At 35.0% G+C, this 17,095-nt stretch overlaps 1 protein-coding gene across 1 annotated transcript in view; it reads left to right on the top strand.

The window, feature by feature from the left end:
* Nucleotides 1-13,047: 13,047 nt before the first annotated feature.
* The window catches only part of LOC113498688 (matrix metalloproteinase-2-like), a 143,075-nt gene continuing 139,027 nt past the window's right edge, over nucleotides 13,048-17,095 (top strand). Inside the window, exon 1 of the mRNA XM_026878804.1 lies at nucleotides 13,048-13,841. The gene's annotated coding sequence lies outside the window, so the exon portion shown is untranslated. The remainder of the gene's footprint in view (nucleotides 13,842-17,095) is intronic.

Here is a 17,095-nt window from a genome sequence, read left to right as displayed (position 1 = left end):
CGTCATTCGATGAAATTCATAATAATCGATACAAGTATATCAGGGAAAGGATATTCAGTGCGATGACTTTATATGGTATCGTTAGCTATTATAAAACTGGTCATCGCCAAACGTTAGTGCATACAAATTACCTAAATTAGAAAAGCGTATTTCAGGGTGCTCGTTTCTCTATGAGTAGGGATCAGGCTTAGAACAGGTAATGATATCACAATCATAGGTACTATAGGTACCATCATCAGGACATACGTGACGATGGTTTGTTGGCTTATCATTTACAGTTTATATCGATCTTTACTTGGTAACGTAAAGTAAACCTTTTATCAACAGAAAAGTTGCGGGTTTTTCTTGGGGAATAAATTAAATAGGACAATTGACGATCAAGGAGCCTACTCAAATATTATTGCAGTCGTGTAAGCGTGAAAAGCTCGTGGCTAAACTACGATCAATCACAGGTTGAGGTTAATCTACGCTTGATTCGGTCGTCACGTAACTGACCATCTATGCCATGCCATGTGTTTCTAAAGGGACGTTAAGTCTCGGCTGTTATTTATACATTTTACAGTTGAAAAGCTAGAAAGTCTCGGAATCAGTTTTACTAAAGGTATTATGTAAGTACTTAGCTGCATACAGGTAGACGGGAAGCCGATCCCAACTTATTTGGTAAAAGGCTGATGAGTTGTGGAGGTTCTAATTAATGTTAATCGGGGATTTGCCTGTAATTATTGCCGATGACTTATCAAATATTATGACAAATGTATTGAATATCACAAAATTTGTGTTATATGACAGGAAATTGATGATTCAATCAACTTTCCACAAACATTTGTCCCAAATTTATTTAAAAATTATTAATTTCGATGAAATTTGACAGGAAACTTAAAAATCGATATCAATTTGAAGTATTTATTACAAAATTATGATTCAAATTTAGTATGTGGTGAAGTAAAATTTGGCAGTTACACAATTAATCTAACTAGGTATTTTGTTGAGATGATTTTATAATAGACTGGTGTAGACTAATGATGAGAAATTAATACATATATTATATAAAATCTTTTTTTTAATACACTTTTATTTTACTTATATCTTCAGGAACTTTCCTTAAAAAAGGCTTCAACAAATATATTTTTTTCGACAGACTTATAATTATTAATAAAGGGATCCTATGAGATATTCGTTTATTCCTTTCGAGGTTACGGTTCCCCAAAAAGCAATGTCATTCAACAATATGATGGAATATTGTAGGGGCCCAGACCTTTACCCTACACCTATACACCTATATTTTGCGTGAATAATACTTATAAGAAACAATTAACCCTACAGAGTGACCGATAGGAAACGAAGGCAAACGTCATTTAACCGTGGAACAGCTAACCTGTTAACAAAGTAAAGGTGAATCATCTTAAAGTTGGGTTTTCCCATTCTGTGACATATATTACTACTACTGGGTGTCATAAATGTCATTAAATTGGTATATTCCCGTTCCCCATCACATCGGCAAATTCGTAATGATTTTTACGTGTAAAAAACGGAATGGTTTTGATAATTACTTGTGTTAGTTAAAGTATATTAGATGAGGATATTTTTTCATTTCGAAAAATCGTATTATTAAAATATAGTTGTAATCTGGTCCTAGCACAGTTTTAATATAGACTGTTGCAGTTCTGACCGCGAGAAGGCGCTGTATGCATGTAAACACTTTCTTTCCCATAACGAAAATAGTCGTTTAAGACTTGATGGTAGGCTCCGAATTTCAGTAGTATGTATAATATTCCAGCTTACTAGTTAGCTATCTACGACCAACTCTACATTGACTATAAATTTTAAATGTTAAAACATATTTTAAACCATTGTGTCACCTAAAATTAAACACAACCATGGAGCCCAAAAAGCGATTACACTCAGCAAAGCTACCCAAAACTTTTCTCAGGCATGTTACCTGTTATGACATTTTTGACCTGTATTCATTTTATTTACGTCATAACAGCTATTTTGTCCTCTTCCGGACCACTTCAGCAAAGCTACATATGTATTCCCAAATTTCCCAATAGCGTGTAAATTTTTCAGGTTATCCACAAACACTGGCCGAGGTGTGGAAACAAATGGCCGGACACACTTAGCGTTCATTTGAACATCTAAATAGCAGCCGTGGTCTATGACCGATTTTCTATTTTAGTCCGTTATCCGAAACATTTTCAGATTAACGTACAGCTGACCGGATTCTTTACAGATTTAACTACGCTTAGTCTACCTATGTTTTGTAAATATTTAAAAGCTTCCTTTGTAGTGGTTTCAATATGGCTTCTGTTTACTTGTTCACCTGGGAGAACAAGGAACTCTTTGATATAATAGAAAGTGTTTCAATAAAATGTAATTGATAAATATTTACTTAAGAATTAGGTTGTTGACTCATCCATTTATTTTTCTTTATAGAAACTATACAATTGTGAAGTTTTCTTTTACCCATCACCATCACCCGCCATTGTAGATTAATAGTATCTCTAAAGTAGTACGCATGACAACGACACACATGCACATACTTAGTGTTCTAGTTAAGTTATAGTTATGCATGTATATATGTATTGTGAATCGGTGTGCTATCGCCCCAGGATGTTGGCCGGGTCGTCGTTCTGACAGCCGTACACTAATTGTTATAAATTGTGCTGCCATATATTATACATGATAATGTAAGCGTAAATTGTTTCTCCAGTTGTTCGATTTTTCTTTTTTAATAGTTTGTGAGCGTTTCTAACAACAAGGTTTTATGTAATGCACTTTCAATACACAAATAACTGTTGTTCTTTTTTTAAAAAGGCACACCCAAAAGTTTTGGGTTCAATTTATATTATTTTATTTTTCGGCACCGCAATGCGTTTTTCATGTATGGATTAAAGATTAATTGTTCGTAGATGTTTGGTTGGAGGTTAAAAAACGCTAAAATGTAGGTAAATAATGCAAATATTTAAGCGCCACCTGCGGAAAGGTCAACATTATATTCGGTTTGACCGCTCTGTGATATTGTGATGTGTCTTCGACTTCAATTTTCGGCTTCACCAAATATAATTTCATATTTTCTATTTGTGCCTGCTTTTGTTTTGACTAGACACTTTGATAACAATAAACGGGTTGCTTTGCAGACTCTCTCAATCTCCGTTTCAACATTGTAACCGAAATTCAAGCACAACTTCAAACTGACGAAAGCAAAGATAAAAATGAAAATACTTTATAAAGTAATCTTGAAAAACAAATAATTAAGTTGAAGAACATAATAATATGCGTCCGGTCAAAATGATAGTGCTAATACTAGAATCTTAATTAAGTACAAGGTTAGTGATAACGATAATAGAGAATAATCGCTGTAATAATATAAACATAACAACAATATCCGCTGCACTGAACTGATTGTCCAAGGAGGTCTTTTATACGTGTCGTTGGATGTAATCAGCCATTGAAATGTTTTGTTTTTCATACGTCTCCTACTTTTTCCATGTGTCCTCATAATTCTGAAGGTGGCTGTCAGCTTTTTAAATTGGTTAGTAGTCAAGCAGGTATTAGCAACAGGTGCGTTGAACGTGATACTGCTCCTCATCCAAATATGACTATTTTTATTTTGCCACCTCGCGTGTTTTGCCTCCTCGTATGTTCTGCCGCCTATGCTCGCAGAAGGAGGCGACCGCTCCTCAGTGCCTCCGCCTTGGACTATACGTCGAACCATGGCTGGACTCGAGGGATCCTCGCTGCTCATCTTTACTACAGAGGTGCTCCGGCCCCCTTCTCTGGGTAATCCTCACGATGGTGTGATATGAATGACCTTTACAAAACATTTTAAAATTGTTCATGGTGTTGGTTGTCGGAGCTGTTATGACAAAGACGTAAATCAGCAGACTTTTACGAAACTAGTTTTTCTAAATTGTGCCCAAAATGCACAAATAACTTTTGATTACGTTTAATTGTTCAATACACTGTACAAGCAAATAAAGTGAAAATAAACTTTAAAATGAATAATTGAAACTTGAAAACGCAACTTTACATAACAATATTTGCGTAATTTTCGAGTATGTTCCAATTTCAGGTTGTGCCTATTCAATCCGAGTTTCCCCCTCTTGAACTTTTGCCAACATGTTACTTTTAAAATCATAAACTCAAGTTACATTTCGTAATTATATGGAAATAAGTATCTTTTATCCTTTACTTGTGCAGTTTATTCTTCCGTGACACATAGCTTACAGTGGACAAAGCTTATCCAGGCTTTTCTTTAAATTCGTTTGATGAATGAAGACCACAGCGGTAGATCATGTAATAGAACAAATAATTTAAATGATAACTTCTTTAATACATCACCGATGTGAATTTTCATGTAAACTACTTGCCGTTTCGCATTTTGATTACCTAATGACACTTACATAACACATGAACAACAGCTGTTGATACCTTCCTTGGGCATACCTCTGCCACTTAAAGTAAAACTGTGGCAGTTGTGGAAGTAAGATGGCGCACTACGCGACATAGAGCGGCATCTCTTTCCCACAGTTACAGTGGTACTGCTTAAACACGTGCTGGTAGGCAGTCGGTACATGTTTTGCGGTCAAATATGCCAAAGGGACTTCGAAATGAATCATCCGCGGCATCTGACATCTCAAGGATCATTAATCAAGAAGGACCACAAATTAAGAAATATAATTTTAGTTCGCAATTCCCAGAACATTGTGAACCCAGAATTAAACGTTCGAGGTATTTATTTAATCCTCTGCTTGGGTTTTATACTATTTATGTTATTAATCTAAAGTTAAATCAAGATAGCATCTTAGGTCAGACATGTTACATTCTATTCCAAATAAGTTTATTTTAGGTACTTCAAATTTAATTCAGTGGTTTTTCAAGTTTCTGCATAATAAATTTAAAATGTAAATTTTGATGTTTCGGACCGCACTTATACGACCAAGTGTGTATTTGAAGACTTGGACTCCATATTAAGATGTAACTCCAACTCAAATATTAAAGCAAATCTTAAATTTATTAACACTTACTTTTTTGGAGCTTAAATTTTATTTGACATTTACAAGGGACATTTGAATTCAATTCGCAAACTTAGTGATATCTTTCTTATAGATTTTCTTAGATTAATACTGTTTTATACGAAGCATTTAAATTAATCTTCAAGTTGTAAAATAGGTTTAATTCCACTTGCTTGAAACTTTTGCAATATTTTAGGAGAGAAAGCCACAAACTTGATCAGGTCTATGAACTGTACGTTTTGTTAATGTGTTTGAGCTTAACATCCATCGATTTCGGTGGGAGCTGTGTTAAGTGGTAGGTCTCTACTCTTTACAAAACAAAGGGCCAAGCAAGAGGTCTGCAACCTTTGCAACCACGTGAGATAGTCACGTGTTTCATTCAACAAAAAATAGCCTTTTGGAGAGGCATTTCTTGAAAATATCATGTTTTCTAATATTGACATTCAATGAAGTCGAAATAAAAAAGAAATCTCGGTATTTCTTTGAGAAGCTTTATTACTTTGGCCTCTCGCAGGACATCCAATTTTTCACGGATTTGCAGAATGTTCTGTTTTATAAAAGCTTAGTCAACTGAACAATGCACCTGAAAGAATAGCAAAAAATATGCTTGTAAAGTATTCACTCAAAGAAAATATAATAAAACAAATACCTACCTATACCTAGTTAAATTGAAAAGTTTATGTCGTTAATTCCTGTTACGGAATTTTATTATTTCATACGTATTATTAATTTGTTGACGTAATACATTTTTTTTAGGTTACACTGAAACTAAACACAAATAAGCATTTGAAAACAATGTGCAACTCTAAGCGCATTTTGTTTGGTTCTGTACATAAAGGATAAACAGACCCTAATTACTAAAGAGTCGTTGTCTGCCCGTCTGTTACCAGGTGCTTTCTCATGTACCGTAATAGCTAGAGAGTTAACATTTCACAGATGATGAAGGTCTGGATAAGGCATCGTTTAGTACGCAAAGCCTTAACCCAAAAATAATAGTCGATCCTGAGATCTTAGTAGGTTTCTATTGTGTAAAATAATCATAAGAATGTACATGTTCAAGTCCATATTTAAGAGAAACAGCTAACCTATCTAATAACTATAAATTAATTAATAGTGAGGTGACTCGACCTAACCTGCCGTACCCTTCAGAGAATAACTCACAGTCCTCAGAAAGCAGTTAGCGTGATAACCGTAAAGTTATGAAGGCAATTATTGTTACTTTGTAAGTAAATACGAAATGTTATCAGAAGGCCCACTACCAACACTTAAAGTAGCTGCTGCTACCGTTGAGGAAGAGAGATGCCGCTCTATGCTATGTAGAGCGCCGTCACGCTCCCATACGCAGTGACACAGCTTTATAGCGCATGAATTCGGAAGCGACTAATCGTTTGTATTTGGTCAGGCGGCGAAAAAAGTATTTACGAAACATTTTCAGATTTACCAAAAAAAAAGACCTATGGAAATGTTATACGTTTCTTGGTACTCTGGTTCAAAATAACTTAATCTCGGGAGTCTACTGAAAACTTGTTGGACACTTACATCTTAGAGGTCACTGAACATTTTAGGTGTTTTTTTGGATTAGGCTAAGGTCTAAGTTATTTGCACTAAAAATCTGACAGAACCACAAAGACAGACTCGTGGATCACACAAACATTTGTGCTATGCGGGACTCGAACCCGCGACACTTTGCGCAAAGTGGGGTTGGCTTGGTGACCTGAATCACTCATCTATCTGTGCTCTGTGTCTAGTAGCTTGCTAGCAGCAGAACCTTTACAAAGTGAGGAGATATTTTATGAGAAAGGAGTTGTGTTATTTTACAGCTTTGACATCCGTTAAACTTGTTGCTTTAACTCAAAAAGTCCCACATCTAAGAGTACATATAGTAGCACATATAAGGTGGTCTTTATAAGTGAAGTGCCAGTGAAAGTATGCAAAAACAATATTATTTTAGATGTACGAACAAAAACTAAACGGTTTGTACATATGTTAATGATTACCGTTTTATAACTGTTAACTGTGTGCAAGTTATTTACTTATACTAAACCAGCTTTTCTTCCGTCTACAAAACCACCAGTATACTTTTAAGAATTAACAACTATCTGCGAAAACTCAAGATCAATTGAACATATTAACATCGGATATTGGAAACAGGAATTACCTCGAGTACATATTATACATTTCCGTATATTGTCAAAGCTATTACATGTATAAAATAAAGAATAATAAAGCACAAAAAAGTTCATAACCTCGCACCCAATTCAATTTTATCAGACAATATTTTTTGCAGTCCCTTTTATTTCTGGATACGGCACAGGTCGTAGACATCTGATGTTTCGTTCTAGAATGGATTTGAGAAAATCTATCTCTAGCATGATCAAAGGCGGGTTCGTAAGGTCAAGCGACTGAAGAAAATTTAGTTCTGGCAAAAAATACTAGTAGTCAGGTCATGAATGGGAGGTTTGTCCTGTGGTGACAGAATAATGGTTAATAGTAATAATTAAAATATAGATCGTTCATTCGTGATGTAGCTTTATCATGAATCAGCTCGTAGAAAATCCAGAGAGAGGTTATTTATTTATATTTATTTATCACCTAAGCCTAAAAGTGTGTCACCATAAGTGGCGGTTCAAATAGGTTGATGTTGATGGTGGGTTGAGGGTGTCTTTTGATTAAAAAACGACCATAAGTTTTAAGTTTTAACAGCAAAAGTCTCACTCCGAGAAGTGGTGGGAGACTCATGTCCTTTTAAAGCGACGATTTTGTTCAACTTCATATAACAATTAAATCAGCCTCAAAATCTTTCTTTAAAGGAAAGTTTTTATTAAAAACTCTAAGGAGTCTCAGGCATCGCTCGTATATTATTCAAATGTTTAGTGAATAAAAGAGGTTTTAGTTGAAAATAAAAAGCTAAACTACGATGATGCTCGCTAGAGGTTTGATAATCAAGTCGTAAGTTTTGCCGAGAGGTATCTAAATTCATGTTGGATACAGACGCTTGGATTAGGCGCTATCTACTAAAATATTTACGCCGCACGAATGTACAATCATATTCTTAAGTTAGTGTTAGGTTTGCTTTGAAAATTTAATTTTGAAAAAACTAGTTGGTATAAACTGTAGTTTTTATTTTCATTATTTGGAGTAAATATGAAAAGAACGGTTCAATACAAAAATTATGTTTTTTTGCTTTAGTGTAAGACAGATCTGCATTTGTTTTGGTTTTTAACGTTTTAAACAAATTGATTTATTTATTTAATTCTATCAGCTTTTGTCCGCTTATAGCTGTCTGTAGATGACTTCAGTATAAAACTACTCGCAGCTTTATCTCACCCAAATTCGTTCAGCAGTTACGACCTTAACTTCAACCGTACAAGCAAAACTTACTCATTCTTTAAATGGGTTTGTCTAATAACCTCACAGTCAGATACCTCCGCAATCAGCTTCGTGGTAACTTCCATTAAGTTTATAACCTACATAATGTTAGCTTTCATAAATCCTATTAGTCAACCGACGATAGCTGGGCAGACGTGCATGTGGGTCAAGTACTTAGAAATTACTGAACAACCTGCCTTACTCATCTCACTATGTGCTTAACAAATGACAACTGTAGAGGAAAAATGGAAATACATTTTGTTGCTTTGTAAAGAAAATAGTTACTTTCTTTTGTTTCTTTTTAGGTGTCTGGTTTATAGTAGGTACTATAACTTAGTGAGCATTAAAAACAAAAGAATTACAAGTTTCTCTTTTTTTCCGCTAATCAGGATTAGATTTTCTTAACGTTCACTAAAACGAGCTTAGAAGATACGCTTTACACGTGACTTTTGCCTTGAAGATCACACCACTTACCTGCAACGAGACACGTGATCAAGTCTCCTTAAATGTCGACTACATGTAAGGAGTAACACTATCTGCACGGCCAGTGTTTTTCAGTCAATGACATAGGTAGTAATGGTGCAGTATTTTTGCATTACATAGATCCATTCATCAAATATACAGAGAAAAACCATTTTAAATTCAAGATAGGCCACAAAGTACCACTTTTTGATTGGCAAGTATTCTTTTACATAGACAGCACCCCGTATAGACTACCCTTAACCGCTTCCTAAGTAATCTGGCTGTGAAGAAGAAACGGCGCAAGAAACGCCATAGCATAGCACGCTGTCCTTTTCTTACAATAGCACATACACATATAAATTGATTATTCAAAATTTCTGCAAAATAAGACGTATTCATGTTAATAATATTCATCATGACGGATCGATAAAGCCGCCAATAAAGGCAGCGGAAAAAGTCACTGCATCAGCACTAGAATTAAATAGCTTTTTATCTTTATTAGTCACAAAAATACCCAAATCCGGCTTACTTAACTTCCCTTCCTGTGTTTCAGCCTACACACGCATGGCCACAAAAAACATGTGAGGCGTCGTGATTAGTATAATAACAATACTTAGTCGTGGGTCAAAGTCACGTTGCGCCGGCGCCTCGGCAACCGTTCCTAGGCACGTACCATTCCATATGTGATCGCTGTCGGCCACACACGCTATTTTTGAACCAAGAACTATGTAGGTGCGTGAAATGAAGAAAACTCATTAGTCAATATCATGGTACCACTAAACCGACACGCAACGAGGATTACTTTTTGACATTTGGGTAAAATGTTTGCGCTATTTTAAGTCTGTTTTAAAAACACATAGCTGTTAAATAGAAAGCTATATTTTAGCTTTGTTTGTAGTGGAATATCATTCGGAAAAAATGAGATAGCACCTAGTTAGGTCTACGATGTAAATACAGGCTTGATAACTATGACTTCATCATCATCATCATCATCATCATCAGCCTATCGCAGTCCACTGCTGGACCTGGACCTGGCCTCTCCAAGTGCACGCCACTGAGATCGATTTAACTATGACTTACCTGGCGAAAATTACATCAACCTATCATTAGTCATTAGAATCAACTGATTGCGTCACATAGATTTGGACCAACATCTATCTGTATAACAACAGATATCTGGTTACTACGATACTCTTGCCAAGCTTTGTAGGCGGGATCATTTGGATCTAGTGAGACTGAGAACGGAATCCCGTTCAAAATATTAACCGCAAGCACCGATAACAAAGAGGTTATATACTATGGTACATATTTACAAAAAGGTTTTACTTGATGGATTACTTAAGATACACGTCGCTCTACTATGTTATATAACACTATAGGAAAATTACCTCAAAAAGGAAGAGTTGTCGAGGAAAATACAAATTGTAATTCAATGAGGTAATATAGCGAAGAATAACTGAGACATGTTCATCATTTTTGCACTTTGTTTATGTAAATGTGCAGAAATGCATCGGGAACATACGCGCTACATGTGTCGACGTATGATCTTATACTTTTTCTCAAACGTTTCCGGTGTCCTGTTTACAAAAAATACTTAATGATGTCCAATGAAAAATTTCAAATGCACTTCACTGTACTATGCTATACAGATATAACAAATCTGACCTGAAATTATTCGTAAGATGGAAAAATCCTTAGCGACAAACAAAAAAGGTTTCAATCTTTTCGGTCATTACATTAGTCATCGAGTATAATCACGAAGGCTGAATTATGTTGCAATTGAAGACAAGTACTTACTTGTACTGAGAAACACCAACAATGTGCATTATAGGCAATACGGCGTTATTATCATCCAACTTTAGATAGGCTCCTTATAAGAGACGAAACATTGTCAGCGGGGCCGTCTACCTGTCTGCCCTAACGCAGTAAGTATGCTAAACTACCGCATTATAGTACATTACCGGGAACTTGACCATATTTCCTTTAACATGCCGTTTTCCTGTTTCGCTCCCATTTGCGTGAGATAATGCCCAGAAATTATGACCTACTTCATGAACGTAATTGAGATGGGAATTAATTTACTATTTGTGTTTCAATTGTTTCTTGAATGACTTTTATGTGGCCTATTTTAATTATTCAAGAATTTGACGATACGCTTTCGGAAGCGCTCGACTAGTTTCAAAATAATAGGATCTTATAATTGCAGCTGTGGCTTTCCGAATTCGCTGAACGTCAAATATGCAATAAAATATATTGTTTTGGGGTTTTTGAAGATGTGATATTTTTCAGAATGTCATCACAACTGGATTGGCAATGTTCTAAATTAAAGTTACAAAATATAAAATGAGAAATAATTAAGAGGCGCCGAAGACAGCATTATACTCGTGCGGAAAGAAGATTACTTGGAAAACTTGCGTCATATTTTTACAGAGACGAGATACATAATGCCACTGTTAATATTTGTTAAACATAAATTAAATGTTTATCACCGCATTCACTTAACAAAACTTCTGGGTTGGAAGATGGAGAGTTTAGTCCTGGTTTTTATTTTAGTTTAAGATAATTTTCCACTCGATCTGATTCTCGTAGATCGAAAATCTGAGTCTGATAAAAAAAAACCAATTGGATCCATTTTCTTTGGAATTGAGAAGACGAAACCTGCGCTAGTTGAAAACGTGACTAACACCCTAGAGACCTGGCGGAGTAAAACAAAAGCTATCGTTTTGGAAAACATCTCCCACATTTTTATATCTGCGGTCGTCTGCTGACTCAGTCCCACATATTGGTTTGTTTATATTACTCACGTATCGCGCGTGCAATCGTTCGATCTTCTTTATAATACTAAAGCCCTACATAAATTCTCGTAATGTAACTGTCACGTTGATTATCTATTATTACTGTACTGTCATAGCTCAGGCATTACATGATTACTGTGCAAAAGGAAATGAGATTATTATTATAAGAAATAATATGTTGTTTATTGATAATTGTAAATGACCAATAGGTGTTAAGTCATCACACATCCTTTTTCTAAGTGAAGTTGCTGGCTCTGTTTTTTATTACGTTGATTAAAATCTTAATGTTTGTACAAAATGTTAGTAACATATGAATTGTCTCATAGCTTGGATAAAAATAGATTAGGCACGAGAGATCTGTGTTTATTTCAATAGTTGATTACTCAAACATGAAAAAAGTGACTCTACTTTTAAAAGTGTAATGACTGTTAATGACTCATTTTATTCATCTGATTAAATAGGTTACCATCTATTTTGGACTCGTCAAAATGGCGATTGTTTACATAAGTGTAACCATTCAGTGTACTACCGTTTTGTCTAGACCAGATGTTTTGTTTGAGAATGAACCGAGTCTCAAGAGTACTTACTGCGTGTCTAGACGACGCCATACGGGACTTTATAGAGGTCTATTTCTGACGAAAACATACCAAAGTTTGCCTTTTCAGTAAAAACTTCTTACAGTCCTCTATTGTTTTCGATCGGCCTTTTAATAATTAAAAGCAAAATAATGTCTACTCGGTTTGTGTTGTTCTTAAATCAAACGAATCTTTTGTTTTTTTTTTTCATAACGGTAAACTGTGTTAATTGAACGCATTGAAGTGCCGACCAACAAGTTCCCCTAAACTTGCCGTGTACAAAGACCTACAGAAGCTGTGTGCTTACAAAGAACAAATAAGAAGCTAAGTTCGTGTTTTACTACGGGTTCAGTATTCTTACAGATCATTTCATTCATTTGCTACCGCTTGCGATGTTGTAGTATACTTTTTAGGGTACACATGTGTAACGTAATAACTTTACAATGACATATTTTAATATTCATTTATAACATTTAATTAATCATGAACGCGGTTGTTAATAACTTTAATAGTTCTGATATCAGCAACAAGTAGAGCCATTTCAATAACGATATATTTAACAGTCATTCCTATTATGTCCTGAATTAATGTTCGGTTTTTGTTATCTATACTAATATATAAAGCTGAAGAGTTTGTTTGTCAGGAACTACTGGTCTAAATTGAAAAAATCTTTTTGTGTTAAATAGACCATTCATCGAGGAAGGCTTTAGGCTATAAACCATCACGCTGCGAATAATAGGAGCGAAGATACAATATAAAATGTGAAAAAAAAACAGGGCAGGTATAAATCATAACTTATATCTTCTACCCACGGGGACGAAGTCGCGGGCAACAGCTAGTTACAATATAAAGTATTTAATTGAATTCTCATGCCATTCTTGATTTACAACTTGCAGATTCGAATACCAAAGTTCCGATCCCATTTTAGTGCAGCGAATTTACTTCGCACAATTGTACGTTGACGAGAATACCAAAACTCCGGGGCCTTTATTTGTATGAAGATATTTTACACACCGACAGGGCACACATGAGATCGGTGCGAGGCGGCGGGATACTAAAGTTCTCCGGCCGATACGCACGTTCGACGCCAGCTTTATGTTGTACGGCCGAGAAGAAAGAGACAAAATATCGCGACAAATGCCGCGTTTAGCAGCATAACGGAGCCGTGCCGAGCCGTCGCAAAGTTTAGTAGTTGCTCGCGCGTGGTCGCGGTGAAAGCGAGCCGAGCGCCCGAGCGTCACGCTCATGGACACTGTTGTTTTTTATTTACGATACATCGTACTAAATTTGAATTTTCACAGAAACAGTGTTAGTTAAATTAAGTACTATACCGATCGTACGTATGACTTGATGTTTGTGTCTTTTTTCATGTTCCATTTATCGATTTTTGGCAATTCCTTAGAGGATTCGATAGCTTTATCAGTTTCGAGTACAAATACATCGGATGTAAAGTCTCAGTGTGAATTGTATAAAGTTATTAGTGCTTTCAGTGTCAGCTGTGTAAGCTTATTTGCTGTCCCTCTCGGTTGAGGCGAAAGGGAAAGGAAGGCCAAGTGTTAAGGGAGCGTTGTTTTGTTTTCATGATTTTCTTTGCTGTATGTAAATGTAGAGCGGATTAAGAAAATGTAAGTTTTTTATTTTGCTGTAAGTTTTATTTATTTATTATTTTATTGTGTTATTTATAATATGACTCTACAATATTAAACGGTTATATGTATGTCAATAACAAAGACAGCGTGCATGACATTCAATTTTTATATAAAGCGATTCCTTTTTGTTTAATTTCATTTTTTCTAAGAGCTATAAATTCTATATGTGTGCGCTGTATTATGATTTATTTGTAGATCACTCTTGGTCATGTGGACGGCTCCAATTAGACTTGAGTTCGTTTATAAATAGTCTCCACTTAGGATCACTTGCATGTAACTTGTGCCAACTACTAACCTAAGCTTTGTGTTATTAAACTTACTATTTCAAACTCTACAATAATACTCATTGAATAAATCTTGTGTTATAGACTTGTTGTAGGATAGCACAATCTATAACCAATTCATACCTATTATGAATTATGATTAAGTTATTTGTAATTTAAAATTGCGAATGAATTGTTTGACAGTGGATTATTTTTTTTTCAAAAATGATTGAGTCGATAGAGACATATACTACTGAACAAATATTTAAAATTATAACCTTTTAAGCAGGAAACAAAGTCAGTATGGATAACAATAACACAGACTGACCTTTACATTTAGCTTTCGATGTAGACATGTTTATCGATATAATGCTGTTCATAAAGCTCACGTTATTGACTCTACAACATGCAAACATATGACTTCAGTATTTTGGCTTAGGCATGGTGCGTAGAACACCGTTGTTGTGAGAAGACTAGCTTCTTACTACCCTATCAAAGATGTATAAATAACAGCCAGGACCTACAATTTGAGTGCCGAAACTCGGAGGAACTCTTTATGAGATGGTCAATCCACCTACAAATCGGTCGTATGAAGAGTGGCTTAAACTGTGATCGATCACCCTGTGTACTTGTAGCTTAGCCAAGAGATCTTCTAGAACGAAGCATAGGAATTCTGTTATCATAAGCTGATTAAAGTATAAGGGCTTGTTCAATTTACATTTTAAACTTAAACGTTGAATTTGGAAGAGTTAGTACAGTAATGACATTTCTTTCGACAAGTCACATGACTTATTGTCAACTCCCATGTCCTTAAGCAATTCCATCAATATTACTTGTTAGACAGGGAGTAATACTTCTTTTCCTTTCTACGCCAATATTCTTAAGGAAAAAAGTTTAGCTGAAATAATTTGGAATGCACTACAATGCAACAATTATACATAGATCGATTGTAGATGGTGGCATCCATGTTCGTAGGACTCTTAAACTATGCATGGACATGTTTATAGCCGAGAATGACGCTAATTATGTGCGAGGTGAGTCCGTGCGACATAGGCCGGGAGTTTAGCAACACAATGGTCTAATTAGCGGCCTACATGTATGTATTAGTCCGGTATAATGAACATAGACCACATAGCAATGTGGTTTCCGATGATTAGAGAATGCAATATAATGTTCAATACGTATCCTACAGAGAAAATAAAATAAAACGAACAAATGACTTCGACCAATGAATTCTATATTCAAAAGTTTCTGGTTTTTTTATACTTCCCATGCAGTTGAACTTCCTAAAATAATCATTGTAATTTTCGGCCTTTGTCTTTAAAACTGAAAACAAGAGACATTAAAAAGTTTACAAATGACACACTATAATAGTGTGTACGGCTTTCCATATTCCAGGAATGTTTATAGCTTTCGTAAGCCCCAAATTCGGTTTCAAACAGTTGTGTTTCCACCCTTGACCAAGTGACATTTCTGCAATCGTACTCTACACGACCAGTCACGTGACTTATAAACGACATTTCCTTTGACTTTTTGTAGTCACTTTACGAAGTCAGTTATGACAACTTTACCTGCTGCTTCAGGCATTTGGCAAAATTGATTGATTATGACGTTAATCTTGCATGTTCATTTCGACGATATCGTTTAATTTGCAATTCATTGCTTACCTGCCAAGACCTGGTATCAAAAGTGATGCTACACGGCCAGCAATGTATATTGCCGCATGAGATTTCACGCCACATCTAAATACTCCTTAAATCTTGTATGTATAATTTTGCCGGCTAAATTTGGATCAATGCTCTTTATTGATCGATGCCACGATTATTGGACGAATACCACCTTTCATATATTGTTAATTACCATTCACATCATGCATTATGAATCTAGGTCACACAACTTTGCCAATTTGCAACACCTATATTGCTAGTGTTGTGTAAGTAGAACTTAAATGTAATGCGATTGGAAGGTTTTCAATACCATCTAGAGGAAATACAATGTATATTTTTGTTGTAGATTTTTTTAAAGTTACGCAAATTAATCAAATATAACAAAAAATCTTATTGTTTGCAAGAATTAAACTGCGAAAAATAAAACAAAAGCTACATAAACTTAACACTTTTTAAATAATGTTCTATATTTCAGTGCCAAGATTTTCTTGATTACATTATGTTTTAAAAAAATGAAAAAACAATCACCATCAAACTTATCTTAGAACAGTCGTTTATTGTCTGAAGAGTATTTAATCCGTTCATGTATAAAAATGACACCTCCAGTTATCTGCATTGTTTACAAATTATCGAAAATACTTACTTGTATTCAATTAATCTATGAGTATTACGACTTAAACATTATGTTATTTAGAAATTTAAACATACTATTTATTTTTCTTTAAGTAATTTACGTCAATTTATTACATTTTGTGTTTGTTTACTTACGATCTGCGTGAATAACTTGGGAAACACTTGGATACCAAAGTAGCACAATAATAATTACAAATGTCAGTTTGAAACCTAATTTTCCCGATGTGTTTATTCAAATTGCATCACAGAACATTCCTGTCGATTTCCTGTTGTTTCTTTGAACAATAATTTTGCATACGCAAATACTAAAGTTATTCTCGTAAACTTTGAGCCGCGCGTAATAACACATTTTGACTTATTAGGCAGCTTAATTAAACCGGCTTGAATTATAACAGTAAGGTTGAAGCATTTGTTCTACTCAGCCCCATTTATTCATATAAGTACGCACAGCAAACAAACGATCTATTTGTTATGAAATTATAAATGAAGATTTATGTTAAGGGCGCAGGTTTATCTCGTAAATATAATTAAATACTTGCTTCGAGTGTTATCAATGCACAATGTACTGGCCGGTCTTGTGAGAGCTTCCCTTATCTGGATTTCCTGTTTTCAATGTTACGAGTTAATGATCTCATGTGTGCCTATCTGCGTTTGTTCAAGCTACCTG

Source organism: Trichoplusia ni, chromosome 11 (assembly GCF_003590095.1).
Source record: "Trichoplusia ni isolate ovarian cell line Hi5 chromosome 11, tn1, whole genome shotgun sequence".
Taxonomy (NCBI): Eukaryota; Metazoa; Arthropoda; class Insecta; order Lepidoptera; family Noctuidae; genus Trichoplusia; species Trichoplusia ni.
Note: the sequence above shows the minus strand (reverse complement) of the source record. Positions and strands in the feature narration are given on the sequence as shown.